Raw genomic sequence first — 7,894 nt, forward strand, 5'->3', positions numbered from 1 at the left:
TCTATGAGAAATGTGGGCCTACTACTTTGATGAATGCCAGGAGATTGCCATTGTAATTCCCCATGGTGTCCATAGCTGTCAACCGTCTCTTATTTGGCGGGAAACTCCCTTATCCCAGCACCGTGTCCCTTATTGATGAAGTCCCTTAAATTTCCCAGGTTTCAAAGGAAGCAACTCCTCTCCCTCCCTCCCTGCCGGCCAGGGAGGAGGGAGGCTCCAACTGTGTTGCTTGGCTGCCCCGCCTGCCCCCCTTCGGCCTCCTCTCACCAGCCTCGGCCCCCGGGAGCCCCTCCCTGCCGGGACTGGTGGGAGCCTCGGGCCCTTCCGCCACTATCCTCCTCGCGGCCGCCAAACTGAGTGTCTCTGCCTGGGGCCTCCCTTCTGCCCGTCGCCACCGCTCCTGCTAGGGCATACTGCAGCTACGCCGCCGAAGGACCCAGATGAGATGGGCAGCCTGGCGCGGCCTATGAATTGCTGAGGAGCCTTGAGAGGAGAGCGAGGGCAACCATAAAGAAAGCAGTTCAGAGAGAGGAGGCGCAGGTGCGGGCAGGTGTTCCAAGGGCTACCCATAGAAGGGGAAAGCGAAAAGTGGTTGCTGCTTGTAGTTATTTAATTGCAGTGTTTCATCAGCTGGTGTCTTGAGCAGCAACCTCTGGAAATGAAGGGCTAAAAACCGGCGCTGCTCTCCAAAATTATCTGGTCCCTTTTAACTTCGTATTTCAGCTGGCTGACTAAAATCCCTTATTGTGGCTGCTGATCCCTTATTTTCGAGGCGGCTGGTCCCTTATTTTCAAATCTGTAAGTTGACAGCTGTGATGGTGTCACTCCAGGGCATTGTGGGTAATTACAATGGCAGCGCTCAGGCCACAGCTACATTAGGCCTCAACTGCTGCATGAGGATTGCACCTACTGAAACACGCCTGTCCATTGTGGTGACACATTCATGGCAGTGGACGGAAAGGCACTCAAGGCTATGATCTTATCCCAGGGTTCCAAGAGGCGCCGTCCATCTAAATCACCTTTGCTTTCCCTCTGACCTGGTAGGGCTATAACAGCTTAGCCTTTACATAGGCAAAAGTATTATCCTGAAGTATTTAAGGCTTAAGAGACACCATCTCAGCACCTTTCTCAACGAACTTTAATAATAAGCTCGACCTGGCACCTCAACGGCCATCGCTTCCTTTGGGGCTAGTATGGGCGGACTGTTACATTAACCAAACATGGCCTAGCTATAGCTAATTGTCTTGCTTTGTGACAATGCCATCCAATTAGGGAAATGCCTCTTGCCACCGAGAAGCCATTTGTCTCTGTTGCTGCGCCCCTTACCTCTGCTCTCTGAGCAGTTGAAGCATTCAGTCTGAGACATTCTGAGTGCGCTGTGTGTGATACACTGAAAACCCAACCTTCATGCATCACTACCCCCTGGGTGTTACATGCCTCACCGCCTCACACAAAAGGCCCATTTTCAGTGTGACCATGCATACGTGATTCCTTCTAAAATATGTACAGCCAGGAGATATGCCTTGTGTTTCTTGGCAAAACCTCCTGGCCTTGCTTTAAGTTAAGGTCACAACAGCTGATTCAAGAGCCAGCATATCAATCAATTTAAAATATCTTCTCCAGGGAACCCATTTTACAAAAATAGAGCATTCTATATTCATATCTTTGTTTCAGATTCTTCTTCTCATTACTTATCATCTGTTTTACAGCCTGGCCCAGTGGCTATCAAACTTTCGGCCATCAGGAAACGTTCCCCACATTGACTTGTCTTCTGAGGAGGCCATAACGCCACTGTTTATCCAGGGCAATGGGCAAATCTGGTGGGTCTAGATGTGGCCTTGTACAAACTAATGGAATGGGAGAAGATTAGAAATTACTTTCAAGCCGTTTTTCAATGAAGGGTCATCCATCAGGAAAGCTTGTTCTTATTGGAGAACACCTGGTAAGCTTTACTGGAGAACACCTGAGAGCCAGTGTGGTGTAGTGGTTAAGAGCAGTGGACTCGTAATCTGGTGAACCGGGTTCACGTCTCCGCTCCTCCACATGCAGCTGCTGGGTGACCTTGGGCTGGTCACACTTCTCTGAAGTCTCTCAGCCCCACTCATCTCACAGAATGTTTGTTGTGGGGGAGGAAGGGAAAGGAGAATGTTAGCCGCTTTGAGACTACTTCGGGTAGTGATAAAGCGGGATATCAAATCCAAACTCTTCTTCTTCTTTAAAATTGCTGTGAAACTCATAGGGCGCAATTCAACCAAAGGGATGAGAGTCCAACTCAACTCACACCAAAATCAGGGGGATTTACATCAGCCATGACTAAGTCCCATTCCATCATTATTGGTGACTAAGCCAAAGGTTACCAAGTCGCTTTCCATGGTAGAGGGATGGATACAGTCACACACTCTTCTCCTCATTTCCACCATTGCCCAATTTGAATCAAGGCTACAACAGAAAGGTCTTAGAGGCCGTTAAGAAAGAACCGATTGCCAGCAACCAGAGACCGGACTGTTTTCATGGTAGGCCTACATCTCTGGAATTGCCTCCCCAAATATCTCTCTCAAGCCCCTTCTCTGGCTGTTCCAAACAGCCCACAAAGATTCATTTGGTTCCTTTAGTCTTCTCTTGAACGACTTTATGTTGACGTATTCTTGTTTTTAACCACTTGGTTTTATACTGTGTTGTTAAATGAATGAATTTATTTGTTGTTACAACCATCACAGTCATTTCAACCACCACTAAAAAAGAAATATACATACTATACAAAATTTACATAGATACACCAATACAAGGCAGCATACACACACCACGAAGTAATTTTCTATAATTCACTGCATATAATTGTGTTGCTATATTTTGTTATATTTTTAATTATTTAGTTCCGTACTTCCTTACGAAGACTTGATCCTGAAAGGTGTGACAGGTATGTCATCATCAACCTTTTTATTCGACCGTCAGTCAGAAAAAAGTACATTTGTCAATACACAGTTAAAAGCTCCAGGAAGATTTTAGAACTTAGCCAACACTAAAATGGGTTAAACAGATAGCCCCATATCAATACAGTCAATTATAGTCTTGCGATGCTTAAAAGCTAAAAAAAGAAATTTGGCCACCAAGGAAGGTATAGCTCTAGTGACGTTATTCAGCAAGTGTAAAACCTGGTTTTCTCCAGACAGGAGGCTAAATTGACATAGGAGTGGGTCTATAAAGTTTTGTCTAAGCTCTGCATAAGAAGGGCAAGTCAAGAGAATGTGTTCGGTGGACTCAACCACACCCATGGCACAGTGACAGGTTCTCTGGGCGTATGGTACTCCCCTGTACCTTCCCCACAATATCGCAGAGTCAAGGACATTTAATCTAGCCGCTGTAAGAAGTCTACGGTATTCCACATAGTGAATTTCTACAAGGTAGGGGGCTGGTATGGTCCGATAAATCTGGTCCCCTAGGAACATCCCTGGTTTTACCTGGGCTATGTCCTCTTGTCTGGCAATATCACTCAGTCTCCAGGAGATCACAGCTCTAGCTTGATTGTACGACAGGTATGTCAAAATCAAGTGTGGGGAGAACCTCAGGCCCTGAGCCAAAAGCTGCTCACATGGCCTGTCTGTCTGGCCCTGGGGTTCTCTGCAAGCCGCACCCCTTGCAGATGCTGACCTGCACTCTCCTTGTGTTGTTGAGTTGCGAGAACTCTGCTAATGCCTCTGGTTTCCCTGAATGGAGAGACGTGGGGCATGCATGTGTCAAAACCTCTGAACTGGTGTGGTTGGGAATGTAGTCTATTGAACAAAGATGAGGCGTCACATCCATTGTTCCACCCACTTGTTGCATCTTACCCTACCTACCACTGGTATGTGGTCCCCAGAAGCTTGCCATGACTGAATGTGGCCTTTGAGCAGTACATTTTTTCTTTAAAAAATGTTTAGGAGTACTCTCATTTTGATTCAAGAAAACCACCATTTTATAGTTCAACTTGGGGAAAACAAATACAGTAAACGGACAAAAGTACCAAGAACATGCATTACCTCATATTACGCAGTTGACAGCTCACAATAACTTCCACATTGGCATGAGGTTATGTGCACTAACATCTTCGCGGTTCCTCTGCTTGCTGTTGGTGTCCGTCGCCAGATGTTGTCCTTTCAAAAACCATGAACTTACATACATTGAAGGCTTAAACAAACTCAAAGGAGGGCCTACCAATTTTATAAACATTAAGTGGGCTACAGTGTTTAAATGCAACAGAGCTCTTATAGGAGTCAGTATTGAATTCACCTGAGAGAAACCACATTCACACTCACTTGTTGAAATTGGGATGTTCTTGACTGTGTTTAAAAGAGGCATAAGAGATGATGGAATCTTATTTTCTGAAAAGTACAGTGGTACCTCGGGTTACATACGCTTCAGGTTACATACACTTCAAGTTACAGACTTTGCTAACCCAGAAATAGTGCTTCAGGTTAAGAACTTTGCTTCAGAATGAGAACAGAAATTGTGCTCCAGTGGCGCGGCAGCAGCGGGAGGCCCCATTAGCTAAAGTGGTGCTTCAGGTTAAGAACAGTTTCAGGTTAAGAACGGACCTCCGGAACGAATTAAGTACTTAACCCAAGGTACCACTGTACTCAGAAAAGTAGTTTTAGTTTCTTCTCCCGTTAGATTCACAAAATGTTTAGGGGTATGAGTACCCCTGCGTACCCCCAGGGAAAAAGCACTGGTCTAAAAACCTCTGGTATCAACTAGCAACAACACAGGTCTCCCCACCCTTACAAGCTGTTTTCTTCAGTAGAAATGGGCTCCCCTCACTGCCCCGCAAGCTGCTATTGCCCAAAGGGGGAATGTGGGACTTTCCGTCAAAATGGCAAAGGCATGGTTGCCACACAGGCACATGAGGGGCTGACACTCATAGGGTTCCTGCATCAATAGAGAAGGGACTGTGTGAAGTCACTTCCTTAATGCTTTGGAGGGAATTTCTAACAAAGGAGATACAGTGGTGCCTCGCAAGACGAAAAGAATCCGTTCTGTGATTCTCTTCGTGTAGCGGTTTTTTCGTCTTGCGAAGCAAGCCCATTGAAGGATTCGCGGATTAGCGCTATTAGGGGCTTTTAGCGGCTTATCTGCTGATCGGATCAGCTGATAAGCGGCTTAGCGGCTTAGAAAAAGGGGGGAAAGGAAAAAAAAACCAGCAGGAACTCGCAAGACATTGTCGTCTTGCGAAGCAAGCCCATAGGAAATTCGTTTTGCGAAGCACCTCCAAAACGGAAAACTCTTTCGTCTAGCGAGTTTTCCGTCTTGCGAGGCATTCGTCTTGCGGGGCACCACTGTAATTCTATGTACTTCCTTCCTTCCTGAGCTCTGTCTCTTTTTCTTTCAATTCAGTGATGTGAGCAAATGTCCATCCCTGGGCATTCCTCAGATCCCAGACTCCATTTTGGAAACCGATTTTTTATTTTGTAACTAAGAAGTATTTTTACCTGCATACTAGTTTGATGTATTTTCTGGCTGCACTGAAATGTAAGCAAACTATTAATAATATTAATATTAATATTAATAATAATGATGATGATGATGATGATGATGATGATGATAATAATAATAATAATAATAATAATAATAATAATAATAATAATAATAATAATACATGTCGTTCAATCTTAGCTATGTGGACAAAGAGGGGAAGGTTAGTAGACCACAACTAAATGGGGATAAAAAGGTGAAATTGCCGAATTCCTAGCTGCAAAAGTGTTCTTACTCAGCTGAAAGAGCTTCACAGCCTGTTTACTCTCATACTTCTCTCACACACATGGGATAGGAGTTTTCATGTTAATTTGCAGATTTAATCCTCAACCCACCTCCATCAAGGAAAACATATAGACATTTTGTGGATCTGCATTAGGGAGCAAGCATTAAATCCCACCAATCCAAATCTCTGGTGGGGAGATTGGGGACGCGGGTGGCGCTATGGATAAAACCTCAGCACCTAGGACTTGCCGATCGCATGGTCGGCGGTTCGAATCCCCGCGGCGGAGTGAGCTCCTGTCTTTTGGTCCCAGCTCCTGCCCACCTAGCAGTTCGAAAGCACCCCTAAGTGCAAGTAGATAAATAGGTACCGCTTTATAGCGGGAAGGTAAACGGCGTTTCCGTGCGCTGCGCTGGTGCTGGCTCACCAGAGCAGCTTTGTCACGCTGGCCACGTGACCCGGAAGTATCTCCGGACAGCGCTGGCCCCCAGCCTCTTAAGTGAGATGGGCGCACAACCCTAGAGTTGGACACGACTGGCCCGTACGGGCAGGGGTACCTTTACCTTTACCTTTACCTTTATTAAATCCCACCTATCCAAATCTCTAGTCTCCATGGTGACTTTTTGGGTAAGACATCAGATGGTCTAGTCATGTGTAGTTTGACCCTTGGCCACAGATATTTCTTGATAGATTGCGCCATTACTGTTCAAGTTGGGGAAACTTAAGTTGGTGCAGCAACAAGAAATGTTTGAGACGATGAGCCTTGCGATGGAAAAAATGACAGGGGTGGTAATTGGTAATAGAAAACTCATCACAGTTAAAATTCATGATTAGAGACTGTCAAGAAACAAGAACAAAGACCTATAATTATCAGGCAAAGGCCCCAGGCATCACCCAGGTGTTAGGAAGGTATGTCAGCTGGGCATGCAAAGGCTATTCTTCTATGGAAAATTCTTCCCAGCTTGATAGCTGGAAAGCAAGTCCATTATACTCTGAGCTTCCCAAAGTGAACAAGCTTGTTAATATAATTTGCCTTCTTAGGGTGTCTTAACAAAGCTTAAATCAGATTTGTGTTAAATTTGCTCTGAACACTAATAAACATTGAGTGCTGTGTCTATTCCATTTCTCTTTTGAAATTTGTCCTGCATTTAAAGCATTCATGCATGCCACACGCAAAAAAACAAGGGAAGATCAAATGCACTTTTTAGTGAACACGCCCTAAAGCTCCAGCTCAAACAGTGCAATGTTTTTAGAAAATACACCCACATACATACAAACCCCTCAGAGTTTTATATACGGAATCGGACAATGTTGCTCACAGGAACCCTTTAGAAGTATTACTGCTGATTACAGTGGTACCTCGGGTTAAGTACTTAATTTGTTCCGGAGGTCCGTACTTAACCTGAAGCTGTTCTTAACCTGAAGCACCACTTTAGCTAATGGGGCCTCCTGCTGCCGCTGCGCTGCCAGAGCACGATTTCTGTTCTCATCCTGAAGCAAAGTTCTTAACCTGAAGCACTATTTCTGGGTTAGTGGAGTCTGTAACCTGAAGCGTATGTAACCTGAAGCGTATGTAACCCGAGGTACCACTATATAGGTGCCAGTTGCAAGAATTCAGGTTACCAACCATTCAGTTTCAAGCAACAAAGATCTATTTTATGCCATTATTATTATTATTATTATTATTATTATTATTATTATTATTATTATTATTATCATCATCATCATTACTACTACTACTACTATTTTATTTATACCCCGTCCATCTGGCTAGGTTGCTACTATTGAGTGAAATACAGTATATGGCTATAGGACATTTGATTCCACACTTGTCATTTTCTCTGGAATTAGAATGCTTTGTTAATTTTTTAGAGAGAATCCAAATGTGTGTACAGTACAAGTGTGTGTGTATGTGTGTGTAGCATCCCACTGATTTCTATGCTGTCCTGTGTTTGTGGAATCATAGAATCTTAGAGTTGGAGGGGACCCCAATGGTCATCTATTCCAACCCCCTGGAATGCAGGAATCTCAGCAATAAGTATACACAGGGTGACTCTCCTGGAGCTCAAAATGGCGGATTTTGGCACCTGAGGCGGACCACAAAATGGAGCTGCCACCACCCCCACATATCCCATGCCAATAAAGAAGGGGTGGGTGAAGATCTAA

The 7,894-nt window shown here is 44.7% G+C and overlaps 1 long non-coding RNA gene across 1 annotated transcript; it reads left to right on the forward strand.

The window, feature by feature from the left end:
- Positions 1-2,083: 2,083 nt before the first annotated feature.
- On the forward strand, positions 2,084-4,970 carry LOC308594009. The gene is made up of 3 exons (XR_014011218.1): positions 2,084-2,917; positions 3,534-4,373; positions 4,618-4,970. It is a non-coding gene; the product is annotated as an uncharacterized lncRNA (long non-coding RNA).
- The last annotated feature ends 2,924 nt before the right edge of the window (positions 4,971-7,894 follow it).

Source organism: Podarcis bocagei, assembly GCF_964188305.1.
Source record: "Podarcis bocagei genome assembly, chromosome: 8".
Classification (NCBI taxonomy): Eukaryota; Metazoa; Chordata; class Lepidosauria; order Squamata; family Lacertidae; genus Podarcis; species Podarcis bocagei.